Consider the following 20816-nt stretch of genomic DNA (forward strand, 5'->3'; position numbering starts at 1 on the left):
TCTCCAAACTCGACTTGAGGTTGGGTTACCACCAGATCCGTGTTCGTGAAGAGGACATCCCGAAAATAGCCTTCGTGACTCGGTATGGATCATACGAGTACACTGTCATGTCATTCGGCTTAATGAATGCTCCAGCCACCTTCTCTCGTCTGATGAACTATATATTCATGGATTACCTCGACAAGTTCGTCGTGGTTTATTTGGACGATATCCTTGTGTTTTCCAAGAACAAGGAAGAACATGCTGAACATCTTCGTCTTGTGCTGGAAAAGCTTCGGGAGCATCAGCTGTATGCTAAGTATTCCAAGTGTGAATTCTGGCTCCCCGAAGTAACCTATCTTGGGCATGTCATCTCCAAGGATGGTATTGCCGTCAACCCTGAACGAGTTCAGGCTATTCTCGATTGGACTCCTCCGAAGAATGTGAAGCAAGTCCGAAGTTTCCTCGGTCTCGCCAGCTATTGCCGTCGATTCATCGAGAACTTCTCCAAGATTGCCAGGCCCCTGACTAATCTGTTGCATAAGGGTGTCAAGTTTGACTGGACAGACAAGTGTCAGGAAAGTTTCCAGGCGCTCAAAGACAAGTTGACTTCTGCCCCCGTGCTTGCCCCACCTGATACTAAGAAGGACTTCGTCATTTACTGCGACGCTTCCCGTCAAGGATTAGGCTGTGTCCTAATGCAGGAGCGCAGAGTGATTGCTTATGCCTCTCGTCAACTGCGCCCTCACGAAGTAAACTACCCAGTTCATGACCTCGAGCTTGCTGCTGTCATTCATGCACTGAAGAAGTGGCGACATTACCTTCTCGGTAATCGTTGCGAGATCTTCACTGACCATCAAAGTATGAAGTATCTGTTTACTCAGCCAGATCTGAACCTCCGTCAGCAGAGATGGATGGAGACTGTTGCAGACTTTGACGTGGGTATATCCTATACCCCCGGCAAGGCTAATGTAATGGCTGATGCCTTGAGCCGCAAGTCTTACTGCAACCACCTCCAGGTTCATAAAGTTCAGCCCTCTCTTGTCGAAGAATTTAGAAAGCTGAACCTCCATATTGTTCCTCCTGGAGCACTCACTCCCCCTCCCCCGGAATTCCGCAAGATGAATCTTCTTGTTATTACTAAGGGTTCTCTAAATACCCTGACTGTCGTACCAGATCTCGTAGCTGGTATAAAGACTATACAAGGTTATGACTCTGAAGTCCATAATATTAAACGCCATCTAGCAGAAGGAAAGCCCTCATTCTTCACTATCGCCGACGATGGCGCCTTGTATTTCAAAGGCCGCCTAGTGGTACCATGTTCGAAGAAAAACCTGGATAAGACTAAAAGGGTTATGCAAGAAGCTCATGATACGCCTCTGTCCATCCATCCTGGTAGTACAAAGATGTACCAGGATATTCGTCAAAGATTCTGGTGGTCTAATATGAAGCAGGACATTGCTCATTATGTTGCTGAGTGTGACGTATGTCGCCGTATCAAAGCAGAGCATCAGAGGCCTGCTGGAACTCTGCAACCTATCTCTATTCCTGAATGGAAATGGGACCATGTTGAGATGGACTTCGTCACTGGATTTCCCAAATCACAGAAAGGTAATGATGCTATTCTTGTCGTCATTGACCGGCTTTCTAAAGTTGCACATTTTCTGGCGGTCAAAGAGACAATCACTGCTAGTCAGCTTGCTACTCTCTACATGGCCAGAATTGTTTCACTTCACGGTATTCCACTGGTTATCAGTTCAGACCGTGGCAGCTTATTCACTTCAAGATTCTGGGCAAGTTTCCAAGAAGCTGTTGGGACTCATCTGTCGTTCAGTACTTCGTTTCATCCTCAGTCGCAAGGACAGGTTGAGCATGTCAACCAAGTTCTCGAAGACATGCTTCGAGCTTGTGTAATATCATTCGGCAAGAAATGGGAGGAATCACTTCCATATGCCGAGTTCTCTTATAATAATAGCTATCAAGTTAGTCTAAAGATGTCCCCCTTCGAAGTGCTATATGGACGAAAGTGTCGAACCCCTCTGAACTGGTCAGAAACGGGGGAACGTCCACTCTTTGGTCCGGATATTATCCAACAGGCCGAAGGACAAGTTCGCATTATTCGCGAGAATCTCAAGACTGCTCAGTCACGTCAGAAAAGTCAGTATGACCGTCATCACCAAGACATGGTCTATCAACCTGGCGAAAAGGCTTATCTTCGAGTTACACCAATGAAGGGTGCACACCGCTTCGGGATCAAAGGAAATCTAGCTCCCCGCTATATTGGTCCTTCCACTATTCTCGAAAGGCGTGGAAAGGTGGCATATCAACTGGAGCTCCCGCAAAACCTTTCTCAGGTTCACGATGTGTTCCACGTGTCACAACTCCGACGCTGCTTCAAGGACCCAATCCGAGCAGTGGATCATGAAGTGCTTGAATTGCAACAGGACCTCTCCTATAAAGAGAATCCGGTCCGCATTCTCGACCAAGCTGAACGCCGCACGCGTCAGAAGGCGATCAAGTTCCTCAAGCTCCAGTGGTCGAATCACTCTGAAGACGAAGCCACCTGGGAACGCGAGGATCGTCTTCGTGATGAATACCCCGCACTGTTTCCTTCTACCTCCTAAATCTCGGGACAAGATTTCTTGTAGTGTAGGAGATTTGTAACGCCCGGATAATCTTGCTACAGTAATCCCACGCTAATCATGCCACGTCATCCCGATTACTGTTGCTAAACGTCCGTTAGTTCAAATCGCGTCAAATTCAAATTTAAAATTAATGTCAGCAATAAAAGTTTTCAAAAATTGAAACAAAAATGTTCGGTGGTTCCCAAATATTAGAAAGGTAATTATGGTGCAGCAAACACATTTTTATAAAATGTCTAAATAATTTAAAATGTTTTAAAACAGAGATGCAAATAGATAAAAACAAAACAGAAAAACTAAAACTGAAAATTTGGAAGAAAGGAGGGAGGAAGACCCCCCGGGCCAGCAGACCCAGCGGGCCGGCCCATTCGCCCTCCAGGCCCAGCCGGCCGGCCCACTACCCCCCTCCTTATCCACTCCCTCACCCGAACCCTAACCTAACCACCCCCCACTCGCACCACTCCACCCCTCGCTGGATCTGGATCGGGAGGACTCCCGATCCCCTCGCCCCTGCACGTCGACGACGACGCCGGCGCCCGGAGCCCCCCCCCCCCCCCCGCCGGACTGCTTCCTCCACCCCACCGGCCTGCCTCCTCTACGACGTCGTCGCCGTCTTCCTCCTCAACCCCCGCTGCCACTCCCCTACCGGCAACGTGAGCCCCGCCGCCACGCTCGTCTCCTCGCTCCCTCCCTCTTCCCCGCTGCTCCCTCGTCCCGCAGCTCCATGCCGGCACGCGCGCCCACGCCGTCCCGTGTGCGCGACGCACTCGCGCCCCTGCTCACCGTGGCCTCGCCTTGGCCGGCGTGCCTCCACACGCGCGGTGCCCGTGCCCCGTTCGCCCCTGCTCCCCTGCAATCACGCCGTCTTGCCTGCGCCCCGGCCTCGCCTCGTTCTCCCACGGCCACCGCACTCACCAGGGCGGCCATTGCCGGGGCCGCGCCCTGTTTCCCCCCCCCCCCCACCCCGACGCGCTGCGAGCTGGCCGCCGGCGCCCCTGCGTGGGCGGCCGCGCGCACAAGCCCTGCTGTGGCCTGCCGGGCGGGCTGGTGCCCGACGCCCGCATCGCCGCTGCCCGAAAACCGCGCCCGACCCGCTAAGGCCCCAGGGGCCTATGACATGTGGGGCCCCACCCCGCCCAGAATGTTTTAATAAAAAAGGGAATTAAAAATATAATAATAAAAATATTTAAATAAATAATAATTATTAAATTAATTAATTAAGGAATTAATTAATTTAATTAATCATAATTAGATTAACCTAATTAACTAATTAGTTAAATTAAACAGTAATTAGATTAGTTAAACATTAATTAGGCTAAACAGTCAATGGCGAGTGGGACCCACACGTCAGCGACCCAGTCAACACCTCTATTGACTGCTGATGTCATGCTGACGTCATGATGACGTCAGCAAACACTGTTCTGGATAATGTTGAATTAAAATATTTAAATTAATCCTAAAAATGATTTAAATCTTTTAAAATTAATATAAAATAAACCGTAGCTCAGATGAAAATACTTTCTACATGAAAGTTGCTCAGAACGACGAGACGAATCCGGATACGCAGCCCGTTCGTATGCCACGCATCCCTAGCATAGAGAACATGCAACTTTCCCCCTCCGGTTCGTTTGTCCGAAAACGCGAAACACCAGGGATAATTTCCCGGATGTTTCCCCCCTTCACCGGTACCACCTCGTACCGCGTTAGGGCACACCTAGCATCACGCTTTGTCATGTCATGCATCGTCATGCATTTGTTTGCATTATATTTATTGTTTCTTCCCCCTCTTCTCTCGCTAGACACCGAGACCGACGCCGCTGCTACCCAGTACTACTACGGTGTTGACGACCACTCTCTCTTGCCAAAGCAACCAGGCAAGCCCCCCCTTTGATCACCAGATATCGCCTACTCTTCTCTATACTGCTTGCATTAGAGTAGTGTAGCATGTTACTGCTTTCCGTTATTCCTATCCTGATGCATAGCCTGTCCTTGCTACTACTGTTGTTACCATTACCTGCTATCCTACTGCTTAGTATAGGATGCTAGTGTTCCATCAGTGGCCCTACACTCTTGTCCGTCTGCCATGCTATACTATTGGGCCGTGATCACTTCGGGAGGTGATCACGGGCATATACTATATACTTTACACAGTTACATTACCTGTGGTACTGTTCGGAGTTGGGGGCTGAAGGGGCAGGTGGCTCCATCCCGGTAGAGGTGGGCCTGGGTTCCCGACGGCCCCCGACTGTTACTTTGAGGCGGAGCGACAGGGCAGGTTGAGACCACCTAGGAGAGAGGTGGGCCTGGCCCTAGTCGGCGTTCGCAGATACTTAACACGTTTAACGAGATCTTGGTATTTGGTCTGAGTCTGGCTACTAGCCTATACGCACTAACCATCTACGCGGGGACAGTTATGAGCACTCGACGTCGTGGTATCAGCCGAAGCCTTTGTGACGTCAGCAACGGAGCGGCACGCGCTGGATTGGACTGGAATGCCTACTAGGCTAGGTCTGCTGCCGGCCGCCCACGCAACATGCAGGTGTGCTAAGGGCGATGGGCCCAGAACCCTGGGCGCTTAGGTTTAGACCCGCGTGCTGACCTCTCTGTTGGTCTAGGTGGGGCTGCGACGTGTTGATCTTCCGAGGCCGGGCATGACCCAGAAAAGTGTGTCCGGCCAAATGGGATCGAGCGTGTTGGGTTATGTGGTGCACCCCTGCAGGGAAGTTAATCTATTCGAATAGCCGTGATCTTCGGTAACAGGACAACTTGGAGTTGTACCTCGACCTTATGACAACTAGAACCGGATACTTAATAAAACACACCCTTCCAAGTGCCAGATACAACCGGTGATCGCTCTCTCACAGGGCGGCGAGGGGAGGATCAGCGGTTAGGATTATGCTATATGATGCTACTTGATGCTACTTGGTGAACTTACCATCTACTCTCTCCTACATGCTGCAAGATGGAGGTGGCCAGAAGCGTAGTCTTCGACAGGATTAGTTATCCCCCTCTTATTCTGCATTTTGCAGTTCAGTCCACATATGATACCCTTATTCCATTTGATACCCATGCATATGTAGTGTAGCTCCTTGCTTGCGAGTACTTTGGATGAGTACTCACGGTTGCTTTCTCCCCCTTTTTCCCCCTTTCCTTTCTTTCTGGTTGTCGCAACCAGATGCTGGAGTCCAGGAGCCAGACACCACCGTTGATGACGACTACTACTACTCAGGAGGTGCCTACTACTACGTGCAGCCCGCTGACGGCGACCAGGAGTAGTTTAGTAGGATCCCAGGCAGGAGGCCTGCGCCTCTTTCGATCTGTATCCCAGTTTGTGCTAGCCTTCTTAAGGCAAACTTGTTTAACTTATGTCTGTACTCAGATATTGTTGCTTCCGCTGACTCATCTTTGATCGAGCTCTTGTATTCGAGCCTTCGAGGCCCCTGGCTTGTAATATAAAGCTTGTATTACATTAATTTGTGTCTAGAGTTGTGTTGTGATATCTTCCCGTGAGTCCTTGATCTTGATCGTACACATTTGCGTGTATGATTAGTGTACGATTGAATCGGGGGCGTCACAACGGGGTCTCGTGCGCATGGTACGAGCCCGTGCACACGGGGCCTCGTGCCCACGGGGGTCAAAAACCCCGTGCCCACGGGGTACCCAGGACAGCCTGCAGCAGCCCACTAAAACATGCATAACTTTGGCATACGAACTCCGAATTCGATGATCTTGAGCTCGTTTTGAAGCTAGGGAAAAGCCCAAGGTCCTCACCCAAGATCAACAATAAAGCATGATGCAAGTAATGCAAAGGTTTGAGCTCTCTACATGCGACGTGATCAAGCTACTTGCCCGAGAGTCCCTCTTGATAGTATGGCTATCAAACCTATAATCCGGTCTCCCACCAAGCACTATGAGATCGGCAAAACTATAAAAACCTAGCTAAGTTATACCTTTGCCTTGCATATTCAACTTGAGCTTGATGATGACTTTAATGCTTGCCTCAAGTTGGAATCCCTTTCTTGTCCACAACCACTTGGTGAAGATACTCGAATTGCTTCCTCATATTGCAATGAGGGAAGCCTTAACTTAAGCCCATCTTCACATGTGCATTATCATGATGTGGACCGCAAGCTTCAAAGCATATAACCTCCGACTTCTCATCTAGCACTTGGACACCTCGAACCCGATGACCATCACCACTTGATGTCATCCTCACATAGGCTACTTGAAATATTTCCTTTTGATCCAAGCCCATGAGAAACACCTAACCCACATAGACATACCAAACACATCGCATGGGTTAGGTAACAAAGCACAATTCACAATTACTTACCATACCACTAGATCACTTGATCTCACGTGGTACAATGTTTGTGCTTTGAGAGTTGACCACTTAGATATAATCTTCAAGCTTCATCTTGGTTAATCAACATCTTTACTCCAAGCTCCATCTTGGTTTCTTGAAAGCCACAATGAACTCTTCATTTCCCTTCATTGCTTCAAGACTATATCACCAAAGACTCTTCCATGACCATATCAAGTTCCACTATGAATATCATCTTGGTCACCACTTGCCCTTCTAAAAACTCCATCACAATCTCTTGAGAGGCCTAATGAATTCGTCACTCTAGTTGCTTGCTTCAAGACTTGATCAACTGAAACCCAACACATGAGCTCACCATGATCTTGTCTTGAGACCATAACTTGAATTCTTCTCTTTGATTATTCTCTCAAGCCCTTGATCCTTAAAAGTCCTCCATCATAATATCTTGAGAGGCACAATGAATTCTTCACTCTAGTTGTTTGCTTCAAGACTTGATCAACCTAAACCCAACACATGAGCTCACCATGATCTTGTCTTGAAACCATAACTTGAATTCTTCTCTTTGATTACTCTCTCAAGCCTGGATCCTCAGAAGCCCAAATATATCAATCTTTGAGATCCTCCAATGAACTCCATCATAAACATAATTAGATTAGGCATTGAAACCAATCTTGATGGCTTCAATAGAAGTACCCGAAGACCAACTTGAAACCTCACTAGATATGGGATCTCGAGAGCCAACACCTAGGCCCCGTGAGCACGGGGTATCCAGAGAGTTGACACTCGACCCCGTGCACACGGTACAAGCCCGTGTGCATGGGGTATCCAGAGAAGGATACCATGAGGACTTCTTCGGATGCTTTGATGGCAGACTTCACAAAACAACCCAATGCACTTCAAGCATCACTATGGAACATATCTTCATATAAGATTCAATGCACTTGATTCTCCATAGTAATTGTCATTTAATACCAAAGCATAGGGCAAATATATCTTCATATATATGGACTTCATCCTTGATTCCATCCAATATCCTTGTGGCACCATCTATGGACAAAACCTTCAAATATATCTCACTGAAAACATTAGTCCATAGAGATTGTCATTTAATTACCAAAACTACACTTAGGGGCTACATGCCCTTTCAATCTCCCCCATTTTGGTAATTGATGACAATCTCAACAAGAGGGTTTATACAATGAATTTAAAACAAATATGCAATCTATCCGAGAATAAATTGTATACTTGACGTGGTTTTGATAGCCTCAAACATCACAAAGATAGTTGATGTTATCCAAACCGGTTGTACTAGCATCGAAATACTACACAAGAATTTGATGCTAGAAGAACCACAATATATAGAGCACTCCCCCACAATATATGCACAGGAAATAACTTGGTGGATTTTCCTCTATATACACATCCATGCAATGAGCAAGCACAACAAAAGTAGATAAGCATGAATGATAGGAACCAACCCACTTCACCTAAACCCTCTAAACTTCTCCCCCATTGGCAACAAGTGCCAAAATGGAAGAATAAACTAGACGGCCACTATAGTATGCGTTCCTCCTTAATTTGTGCATTTCTCATATTGTGTGTGGAATCAAATGCACATATCTAGTTATGAACAAACGAAGAAATTCACACTATATTGAGGATCCATAGAATGCACCAAAATGATATGACAAGATAACCAAACATTCAAAGGATCCAAAGAACATATTTTGGGCAAGGGATAATGGAGATATCCAATATGATAATCATGCTAAGCATGGGTCCAAAATATATCCAACAATTCATGAGTGCAAACATATATGCAAAACATATAAGCACTCACTCAACAAGTACTAATCATGCTATGATGCAACATACACAATGTTGACTCTAATTTAAATAAATGCATGAAGTAAGTACTTGTTACCGAGAGAGAAAGCATTGGTTCAAGGGGCCCTTGATCTAGTACGCGAACATGAGGGACTTGATCTTGTTCTTGGATAGGTACATGATCTCCCATAGCATCTTACTCTTGTGTTGGGGGTGATGACTTCCCTTGTGGTCGATCCACAAGAGGGGCTCTTACTCCTTCTTCTTCTTCTACATGGACAAGGGGTGTTTCTTGTGGAAGAATATGACCAATCCCCATTGTACTTGTAGCTTGGGAAGGAGCCTCATCACCTACAACACTTGAAACAAATTGCTCTGCATGGAAGCCGTTATTCTCATCACACTCCACATTCACCATTTCCTTAATACATCCCGTGGATTTATTGAGAATATAGTAAGTGTGGAATTTTGATGCATATCCAACAAAAAGACCCAAATTTTGGTTAATCGGGTTTTCATGATGATAATGAAATACTTACGACCGAACCGGGTTTTCATTTGTCTTCTCCCTGAAATCAAAGAATAAATCAAGCTTGGCCCTAATAATTTCCCACGGTGTCTCCACCTTCCTCGTGAATAAGCCAAGCATCCAATTCTTCTCCAAGGTACCTAAAACACATTAAGGTACAAAATGGTCCCCAAACATATTGGGTTCGAAGTAGTAAGCACAACCACAATACATAGGGCAAACTCCACAATAAGGATGTGCAAAAGGATATGAAATTGAATTTCATGCACACCTTTAACCATTAATGATATTATGGAGTTTACCCTATATAGAGGATCAAGAGAGCAAGCAAGGCATGAAGAAGTACATAAATAAATATGCATGCACATGCCTACCAAGATCCAAAGAGATATAATTTGGACAAAAGAACACTTAAAAGAAGAATACTCCAATAATGATATAAAGCATTCAAGTTTTCCAAATTATATCAAAGTGACGAATCCACACAGGACCGCACACAAAGTACAACATATGAACTAAGCAAAAACCAAAGAGCATAAAGGATATACATTACACACATGCTCAAAGGCTTATCTCACTCAAGTAGATAATAGATAGTACAAGGAGTGAGATAAGGCAAGTTGAAGCACAAGCCGAGAAGGAGATGATCATAAAATTCTACCACAAGAAGAAATACCAATTGGTATTTGGAAATAACACTCGGTGGTAGAATCCGAAGAAGCACAAGATCATAAACAACAACCACCCCATGCGCACGGGGGTCAAAAGACCCCGTGCACACGGGGTATCCAGGGAGTTACGCAACACCCCGTGCGCACGGGGGTCAAAAGATCCCGTGCGCATGGGGTATCCAAAACTTTTCTGGTGCAAAATCTGGATACCACGACAAGCACGCAACAGAGGCAAATAACCACCTACAAGAGATAATTAATGGATACTCTGAGAATTTGAATTGCAAATGAGCTTGACATACCACATAGTGACTAGATAATATTGAGTATCAATACTATGTAGTATTTCTCATATTCACATTTTGGGTTTGTGATGTGCACAAAACATAACACTCCCCCATAATGTGATGATCCACTAATATCTCGCAAGAGCCAAACAACATACAAATAAGGCTCAAGACAACAAGCATCACTATATGATGTGCAATGCAACCTACACATGCTAGATAACACAAATCAAGAATACTAGGAAACACAACATATAAATGCACATGCTAGATACAAAACCTAAGCATGCAAGGGGCGAGTAACTTTCAATGTAAGCAACAAAAAATACAGGTTACCGCAAGGAGCAACATTGGATAGATAATATGAAGATAATCCACATGACTTGGCTCGAACAAATAAATGGTGGATATCCTTTTCCTCATGAACTAGCCAAATCTCCAATGTCCCCCACACACCTATTGATCAAGTTTGATCTTGATGGTCCCCAACCAAGTTGGGTCCTAAGAACTTAGTCACAATAGGCTTGGCAACCCAAATGGTCTTTTCCATTTCCAAACCACTTTGGGCACCAACAAACTTGGCAAACAAATTGCCAACAACATGCTTCCTAAGCGAATAATGATCATTGACTAGAGGAGGCTTAGGGATGTTACGTTGGGACAAGATGAGGATATGTGTCCCTTCTCACGACAAATATAGCAACATGTGCTCCCCCTTCTCTTCTTCTTTATTTTCTCAACTTGGGGAGCATTATCTTGTTCATCATTGGTAGTGGCCTTTCTTCAACATGAGGTTGACCTTGAGATTGAACTTGAGGCCACTTCCCTTGTTGCCTCACATTTGAAGCCTTCTTCTTCAATGGACAAGATCTCACATGGTGTCCAACATTCTTGCACTTGAAGCATGTAATGTTGGCCTCATTCTTGACTTGGTCTTATCCTTCTTCTTATTCTTGGACTTCTTATTGTTGGAAGTGAAACCAAGTCCACCCATGTCATGAGGGTATTTTTGACCACTCAAAATATTGTTGAGAGTGGAATTTCCTTTATGACACATTTCCAAGTCTTTCTTCAAATTAGTGACTTGAGCCTTGAGCTCTTTGTTTTCCTATACAAGGTTAGTATCAACAAAAGTACTAGAGGAAGTAGAAACTTCATTATTAGAGCAACAAGGCAAGGAGAGAAATTCATCACAAGAATTGGCTATAATATGTCTAGAAGAATTACTAGGACTAGCACATGTCAATAAATCATTTTGAGTAGATATAGTGCTAATGTCCACATGAGGCTCACGAGATGTTACCTTAGTCACAATAGCCTCATGAGCTAACTTTAGCCTTTCATGGGAGATTACAAGGTCATCATGAGAGCCCGAGAGCTTTTCATGAGTTTCTTCTAATTTCCCATAATTGCTAGTTAGCAAAACAAGTTGATCCCTTAGCTCAACATTCTCCTTCAAGATAGATGCTTCACAAGGAGTAGAGTTAGTAGCACAAGCATCATTGACAATATGAGAGGAGCTAGAAGAAACTAGATACTTCACATGAGTAGCTTGAAGTTCCTCATAAGACTTAGAGAGTTTGGTGAGCTCTCCTTTGACATTCTTGTAGACAAGGTCAAGGTGCTCAAAATCCTCTTTAAGTTGATCATGAGCAACTTCAATCTCTTCTTTAGAAGATTCTAAGTCTCTAAGAGTTTCTAGAGCATCAAGAAGGTTACGATCAAGTTTTTCATTTTGTTCTTGCTCTTCGTGAAGTAAATCATTACACTTTCCAAAATGAGTGATAAGATCTTTAAACATCTCATAAGTGTTCTTATTTACCCCACGAAGAGAATTACCAATTTCATATATTTCTTGACTCATATCCCTATCACATTCATCATCACTCTCATCAATATCATTACAAAGAGTAGATGATACCTCGGTATTACCTCTTGCCATGAGGCACATGTGAACATCGGAGGTCAATGGTGATTCTTTTGGAGAGGGAGTTTCTTTATCATCAAGAGTAGGGTATCCATGTTCATCCTCTTGACACTCATAGGACTTCCTCTCCAACGAGGTGATGTCCTTCTTTGCTCCTCTAGCAATTTCCTCATTAAAGATGTGTGCACTATTTTCTCTTGTTTCCTCTACATGGTTAGTCAAACAACAACTAGAGGAAATAGAAGCATGGAGATCATGGAAACAAGGAGTATCAAGCATATCATCACAAAAGGTATTCAAGGAATGTCCAAATGATATGCATGGACTATGAACACAAGAATGTAAGTCATTTTTGCTAGATATGCTCAAGTCCATAGAATCTACAACACTAGCATGTATACATGAAAGATAATCAATGTTTAGCACAACATCATCATCACAAATAATATTTCCACTCACCATGTCATTACCTTGGGACATGCCATATGTTGGTGAGGTGGAAGAAGTAGAAATTTCCAAGCACATGGATGAAGAAGCAATATGGAGTTCTTCATGATTTGAAGATGTGGAGAACTCCTCAATTGACTCCTCCGACATATGATGAATATCAACAAGATTGGACCCACCATATATTTCTTCAAGTTTGGTCCACATATCATGAGCCGTCACATAAGTCATGATTGACTCAAACACTTCGAGGGATATGGACCGGATTATGGCATTCTTAGCACCATACCCACAAAGCATACCATCATTTTCCTCATTAGTTGGAAAAAGGTAATCCTTCCACGGAGAAGCCCCTACAAGAACAATTCGCACAAAATTTGGACCCATGGTCCAGAAATGACAAAGCATGCGAATTTTCCACAAGTGATAGTTTGTGCCACTAAAACAAAAGGTGTCATCGTGCACTATACCACTAGTCGACATCTTTACTCTCTATGCAGCGAAGCCTACCAAGGAGAGACCAAAGCTCTCATACCAATTGAAATGATCTAGAAGACGACTAGAGGGGGGTGAATAGGAGTTTTAAAACGGATTTGACTTTATCCTAATGCGGAATTAAACTAACGGATACTTTTCAAGCACAAATCCTAAATATGCTAGGCTCAACTAAGTGCACCAACAACCTATGCTAAACAAGATAGGCACTTAAGCAAACTAGCAAGCACAAACTATATCATAAGATATGGAAATGAAGGAACAACTAAGCAATTCAACTATCACAAGATATATCAATATGGGCAAGTATGAATTGCGGAAAGTAAAGGGTGTGGGTATGAGATAACCACAAGTGAGTCGGGGACGCGGATTTATCCCGAAGTTCACACTCGTGAGAGTCCTAATCTCCGTTAGAGTGGTGCTAAAGCCAAAGCTCCGGGGCGTCACCAAGTGACTCACCGTATTCTCCCTTTCGAGTCACCCCCAACGGATGAGCCTCGGTTCACTCGGGGTTGGTCTTGAAGGCGACCACCACACCTTTACAAACCTCTCCGGAGCACACCACAACTGTCGGAGTTCTAGGAACGGGGGTCCCCAGACTTGCCTGCCTGCGGCCTGCGGCATGGCTCAAGCGGGGGCCCAGCGCGGCTCATCTTCATCAGCTCAAGCTTAAAGACCCTCGCGAGGGGCCAAGCCTCGCGGGGCGGACTACAGGAAGCTTCCTCAGAGGCAGCCTCATCAGGCAGGCTCGCGAGGAGGCGGAGAGATCAAGGCAGGGGTACCTCACGAGGAACCTATGATGCAAGCCATGACGATCGAGACCAGGCGGGCGCTAGGTGGGCGCAGTGTCCTTGTTTCCCCTTTGGTGCAAAGGGGGCAAGCACAGGCCAAGGCATCAGGCAAAGGTTACCATTCCGGTGCAACAAGACCAAGACCAGCCGGACGGCAGGACGGAGGTCACCGTGGAGCCCAAGACGGCGTCATCGCTGGTGCTTTTGGCAGCCGAAGACCACCTTTGGTCAGGATAACTTGTACTAGATGTTCCCCTTTGAAATGGCCAATTGTTGGCGCCCTTCCCGCTCATTATTTGGGGAGAGGCCCAGGGCCTCTATAAATAGAGCTAGCCACCACAGAGTAGAGACATCTATACACCCCAAGAACATCGAGAGATCTGGTAGAACCCTAGCAGAGAGAGAGAGGCGATGAACTCACCCTAGCGGTTCATCGCACCAGCTCAAGAACACCTCTCGCGAGGATGTTCTTCCCTTGTACTGTCCATCATCAGCCCCAGAGGCAATCCACCACACCACACACTGGAGTAGGGTATTACACCACAACTGTGGCCCGAACCAGTATAAACCTCGTGTCTCTTGTGTTGTTCATCATTTTCATCTTAGTTCACACGAGAGGATCGGACGTAGATCGGTAGGGGAGAGATCTCCACGCGCACCCCAGTGTTCGAACCTCAAGGGTCTGCCGGAACCCGAAACCCGACATTTGGCGCGCCAGGTAGGGGTGCGCCGGAGTCCTCCTTCCTGACGACCCGCTCTCCCCTGACATCGCATCCCACCCTCATGGCGGAAAACGCGCCGCCCGCTCCAGCAACGGATGCCGACACTGGGGCCAGGGGGCTCCGGGCCTTGGCCCCTGCCTTGCGGCAAGTGCAGTGGCCGCGCAAGTTCAGGCCCGAGATGCCGTCGCGCTACGACGGCGTGACGGGCCCGATGATTTTCCTGCTGGCGTACGAGGAGGCCGTCATCGGAGCCGGGGGCGACGATCGGGTGATGGCCAACTGGTTACCCATGGCCCTCACCGACGTCCCGCGCGCGTGGCTCCTCGACCTGCCGACGGCCTCTGTCACCTCCTGGGAGGAGCTGCGCGACCTCTTCCTCGCCCGTTTCGCCGCACCAGCGCCACCCGTCGTCGCAGCTCTCCTGGGTGGCTCCCAGGCACCGCCCTCGAGCCATCACGTCAAGCCGTTCACCCGCCGGATCAGCACCGCCTCCAAGCGCCGAGAAGCCCCCCCGGGCTGGGTGGCGCCCGAGGCCGAACTAACCTTCGACTCGGAGGACCACCCCTTCAACCCCATTGGTTCGGGCGCGCTCCCGATGCTGTGCACCCCCACCATCTGCCAAGTGGCCGTCACCAGGACCCTCATCGACGGTGGTGCCGGCCTCAACGTGCTCTCGATGGAGGCCTTCATCCTCCTCCACGTACTGCTGGAGCGGCTCCGACCCAGCAGGCCTTTCTCGGGCGTCGGAGCCGGTTCCATCGCCTCCTTGGGGAGATCCGCCTTCCAGTGACCTTCGGCACCTGCGACAACTTCCACACGGAGCTGATCGACTTTGACATCGCCCCCATCGGCCTCCCCTACAACGCCATCCTCGTCTATCCGGCCCTGGCTCGGTTCATGGCAGCAACTCACCCGGCGTACAACCTCATGAAGATGCCTGGGAGCAGCGGCGTCCTCACCGTGTCAGGAGACACAAAGGATGCGCTGTAGGTGCTCCAGCCTATTTTCAGGGCGACTGCGGTGGCGCAGCCCACTGGCACCGACGCCCTCGAACCCAAGGGGGCTGCGCCGGCTAAAAAGAAGCAGTTGTTCACCCAAGACAAGGCAGAAACCAAGCAGGTACCAGTCGACGCGGTCGGGTCCGCTAGCGCCACCTTCACCATAGGGGCCAACCTTGAGCCCGAGCAAGAGAAAGCCCTGATCGGTTTCCTGCGTGCGAACAAGAAGGTGTTTGCGTGGGAACCTGATCAGTTAGCAGGGGTCCCAAGGGAAGTGATTGAGCATCACCTCAACGTGTGCCCCAATGTGCGCCCCGTGAAGCAGAAGGCAAGGCGGCAGTCTACTCAGAAACAAGCTTTCATCGTCAAAGAGACCCGGAAGCTAGAGGCGGCAGGAGTTATCCGCGAGGTCCGCTACCCTGATTGGTTGGCTAATCCGGACGTTGTGTCGAAAAAGGGAGGAAAGGAGCGCATGTGCGTCGACTTCACCAACCTCAACAAGGCCTGCCCGTAGGATCCATTTCCGCTCCCCCGCATTGACCAGATAGTCGACTCCACCGTAGAGTGTGACCTATTGTTCTTCCTAGATGCCTTCTCGGGCTATCACCAGATCAAGATGGCGGTAGAAGACATGGAGAAGACGGCCTTCCTGACCCCGTGTGGAGTGTACTGCTATACGTGCATGCCGTTTGGGTTGCGCAACGCAGGCGCGACCTTTCAGCGGCTGATGCACATTGCCTTAGGCCGGCAGCTCGGGAGGAACGCAGAAGCTTACGTCGATGACATTGTGGTGAAATCTCGTGAGGCAAGGACCCTAATACAGGACCTGGAAGAAACCTTCACGAGCCTCAACGAGGTGGACCTACAGCTCAACCCGGAGAAGTGCGTGTTTGGAGTCCCCTCAGTCAAGCTCCTGGGTTTCCTCGTATCCCACAGGGGCATCGAGGCCAACCCTGAGAAGGTCAAGGTAGTCGAAGATATGAGCCCACCAAGGACCCTCAGAGAAATGCAGAAGCTCACCGAGCGTGTAACTGCGCTGGGGCGTTTCATCTCCAAGCTGGGGGAACGAGCACTGCCCTTCTTCAAGCTGATGAAGAAAAAGGGCCCCTTCGAGTGGACTGAAGAGGCCGACAAGGCATTCCAAGACCTCAAGAGGTACCTTACCAGTCCACCAGTGATGGTAGCTCCGCGTCCTCGGGAGCCCCTGGTGCTCTACCTTGCGGCCACCCCCTACTCCGCTAGCGCAGCCCTGGTAGCGGTCAGGGAGGAGCGTTGTGCCAAGGCTGCATCAACCATCCGAACTGAAGCGAAACAGAGCCAGGAGGGCCTCGCGAAGGCTGCAACCGCAGCCGGAAAGGAACAGCCACGGCAGGAGAACGCACCCGGAGCAGGAGAGGCCCCCTCAAGCGACCAAGCACTGGGAGCTCCGTCGTCTCAAGAGACGCCTTGACCTCCGGAGGACACAAGTAGTGCCAGCACCCTCAACCTCGTCGAGCACCCCGTGTATTTCGTTAGCACAGTGCTACGGGACGCGAGGGCGCGGTACCCCATGCCTCAAAAGCTCCTCCTCGCGCTATTGGTGGCCTCACGCAAGTTGTGACACTACTTCCAAGGCCACCCCATCAAGGTCGTCTCGACATACCCCTTGGAGAGGGTACTTAGGAGCCCCAACTCGGCTGGAAGGGTTGCTGAATGGAACATCGAGCTGCAGGCATTTCAGCTAGAATCCAGTATGACCAGAGTCATCAAGGGAGCCGCGTTAGTAGATTTCATGGCAGAATGGGCAGAAGCGCCGGGTCTTGAGGCAGGCGAAGACCGGTCACTTTCCCCGGGAAGTGAAGCACTGGATGGCTGGGTCATGTACTTTGATGGGGCGTTCTCCCGACACGGTGCGGGAGCTGGCGTAGTGCTCGTATCTCCTACCCAGGACAAACTCTACTACGCCATGCAACTTTGCTTCCAGCACGGAGAAAAGGTCTCCAACAACATAGCGGAGTACGAAGGCCTAATATCAGGCTTGAAGGCCGCAGCTGCCTTAGGGGTGAAGTGCCTCATCATCAAGGGCGATTCACAGCTCATCGTCAACTTCTCCAACAAGATATACGAGCCAAAGGACGAGCACATGGAGGCCTACCTCGCTGAGGTCCGCAAGATGGAGAAACAGTTCTAGGGACTGGAGTTGCAGCATGTGCCTCGCGGCATCAATCAGGAGGCTGACGACATTGCCAAGAGGGCATCTAGGCAGCTGCCTCAGGAGCCCGGCGTCTTTGAGGAGCGGCTCTTCAAACCCTCGGTGGTGCCGTCGCTGTCTAGCACGGCACAACCAAGGGAGGAGCTCCCTCAGCCGCCTGCCTTGGGAGCTCCGGTCTATGGCCCGGCATCAGGGGCACGCCTACTCCTGGCGTTGGAGCCTCAGGAGGGATGTTGGATCCCAGAGCTCAAGGACTACCTGATGCAAGGGATTCTGCTGGAGAACGAGGAGGAGGCGGAGCGTGTGGCACGGCAGGCCATGGCTTATTGCATCCAGGATGGCGAGCTCTATAGGAAGCGCCCAAATGACGTGTCCCTACATTGCATTTCCAGGGAGCAAGGAAAGGAACTGCTAGCGAACATACACAGCGGAGACTGCGGGCACCACTCGTCGTCACGAACCCTTGTCGGCAAGGCGTTCCGCAGCGGGTTCTACTGGCCCACAGCACTCAGCGATGCCGTTGAGCTGGTGAAGGCTTGCGAGGCCTGCTAGTTTCACGCTAAACAGATCCATCAGCCTATGGGGGGTCTGCAGACCATACCCCTCTCCTGGTCATTCGCAGTTTGGGGGTTGGACATTCTGGGCCCGTTCCCTTGGGCGCCAGGGGGCTATCGCTACCTCTACGTTGCCGTGGACAAGTTCACCAAGTGGGCCGAGGTGGAAGCTGTCCGCACAATCCCGGCAGGCTCGGCAGTCAAGTTCATCAAGGGCCTCGTGAGCCGGTTTGGGGTGCCTAACCGCATCATCACTAACAACGGTTCGCAATTCACCAGTAATCTCTTCAAAACGTATTGTGCTAACCTTGGAACGCAGATATGCTACGCTTCGGTAGCACACCCCCGGAGCAATGGTCAGGTGAACGAGCCAACGCGGAGGTCCTGAGGGGCCTCAAGGCCAGGACCTTCAAGAAGAAGTTGCAGGCCTGTGGCAGGGGCTGGCACGACGAGCTCCAGTCCATGCTATGGTCAATCCGCACAACAGCGACCAAGCCGACTGGCGAGACCCCGTTCTTCCTTGTCTATGGAGCGGAGGCTGTTCTCCCTCACGAGGTCAGACGTCGCTCCGCACGGGTCCTGGCATTCGACGAGGCTCAGCAGGACGCCATGCGGGGGACGGATCTCGTGCTGGGGGAGGAACGCCGTCGGGAAGCCGCACTGCGAGCGACAAGGTATCAACAGGCGCTACGACGATACCACAGCTGCAACATCCGCCCCAGGACCCTTGAGGTAGGGGATCTCGTGCTCAAAAGGGTTCTCTCCAAGGAGGGGCTGCACAAGCTCTCTCCCATGTGGGAGGGCCCGTTCAAGGTTGTTCATGTTTCCAGGCCTGGCTCCGCGTGCTTGGAGACTCCGGAGGGAGTACCCATCCAGAACCCATGGAACATTCAACATCTCCAGAGGTTCTACCCCTGAGTGAAGCTGCTGCGTTTTGGAAAAGGCCCGGTGCCTGTGAAGAAGGCGAATGCCTGTGAAGCCGCTGTGTTTTGGAAAAGGCCTGGTGCCTGTGAAGAAGGCGAATGCCTGTGAAGCCGCTGCGTTTTGGAAAAGGTCCGGTGCCTGTGAAGAAGGCGAATGCCTGTGAAGCTGCCGCATTTCAAGAAAGGCCCGGTGCCTGTGAAGAAGGCCAATGCCTGTGAAGCTTGCCGCCCGTGACACTCTCATGTAATAATGAGTGGGGCTATACACGCCCCGGAGTCTCCGGAGTGCCGCCCTCGGGCCTCGGGGGCTCCCGCCCACGCCCAGTGGCAGCACTTAGCTCCGCACTGGTGAGAAGACGTCGAAGACTAGAATAGGCGCCGAACGCGGCTTTCCCATTTTCTTTCTGCAGTTGGCTTGTTTATTCTCGTTTGAAGTTTTTATTGGAGTTGCTGACGTTCCTGGCTTGTGGCTCTTTGTCTTTCTCGCTCGCTCACCTCATTTTCTCTCGTGAAGTCTCACGAGGGAGGATCGCGGGCGCCCTCGCGAGTGTTTTCTGCCCCGATCGTTTGGAGCTTTCCTATCCGAGTCCTCTGCGGGAGCACCCCTCCCAGTCCGTGCCCCACGGGCATCGCGACATGAGCGCAGGACTTGGGCCGATCGCCCACACAGCTAAGACCATAAGTTACCCCTCCTACTGATCCTTGCAGGGCACAAAGTGCACGAGCAGGCCACGGCCTCGGGGGACGAGGACCGCGCCAAGTCCCACCGAGCTAAAATAGTTCCCGCACATGGGAGCGCGGCGCGAGAACACGGCGCAGAAATAGCGGAAACGGCGCGATGGTTAAACAGCAACAATTCTAATACGCCCCCGCGGGGCCCTACATTACTTACTATTTTTGCGTAGGATAAGAAAGAGAACAAAACGGACGCGATTCGTCATGTGCCAACCCACAGCGAAGGCTCGAGCTGCTCCTGGGACTCAGGCGGATCCCTCCTCTCGCTTCACCGGGGCGCGACGGCGGGCTGACCCGCTACCTTCACCCAAGCGGGCGCGACAGCGAGGAGGCTGGTCGCGGCCACCGCTGGAGGAGCTGCTGCCTGAGAGGGAGTTGCTGAAGCTCGGAGAACCCCGAGCACCGCCGCCTGTACACCAGTCGCCATCTTCATCCTGGTCAGAGCCAGGGCTGGGCAGGCGGCCGCGGTCGCCGTCTTCAGGGCAACACCCGGCACGGCGACCGTCTTCCCCAAACACCCTCACGTAGAGGGTGGCGTCGCCATCAAACTTGAAGTATAGGGTGCACCACCGGCTCAGGCCACGCGCGCGGGCAAACGTTTGCCAGCCGCGTGTCAGAGCCTCGTTCCCAGAAACGGAGACCTCCAGCGACGCCCAGGAGGCCCTGCTGTAGCATCCGTCTGCCTGGAGCCAGAAGCCGCACCGGGCGTTGGCTGGCAGTTCATCTACGAAGAAACGGGGGAGCTGGAGCCTGGTGCTGGATGGGTCTGCCGAC

Source organism: Triticum urartu, chromosome 2A (genome assembly GCF_056163025.1).
Source record: "Triticum urartu cultivar PI428250 chromosome 2A, HENAU_Tu73, whole genome shotgun sequence".
NCBI lineage: Eukaryota > Viridiplantae > Streptophyta > Magnoliopsida > Poales > Poaceae > Triticum > Triticum urartu.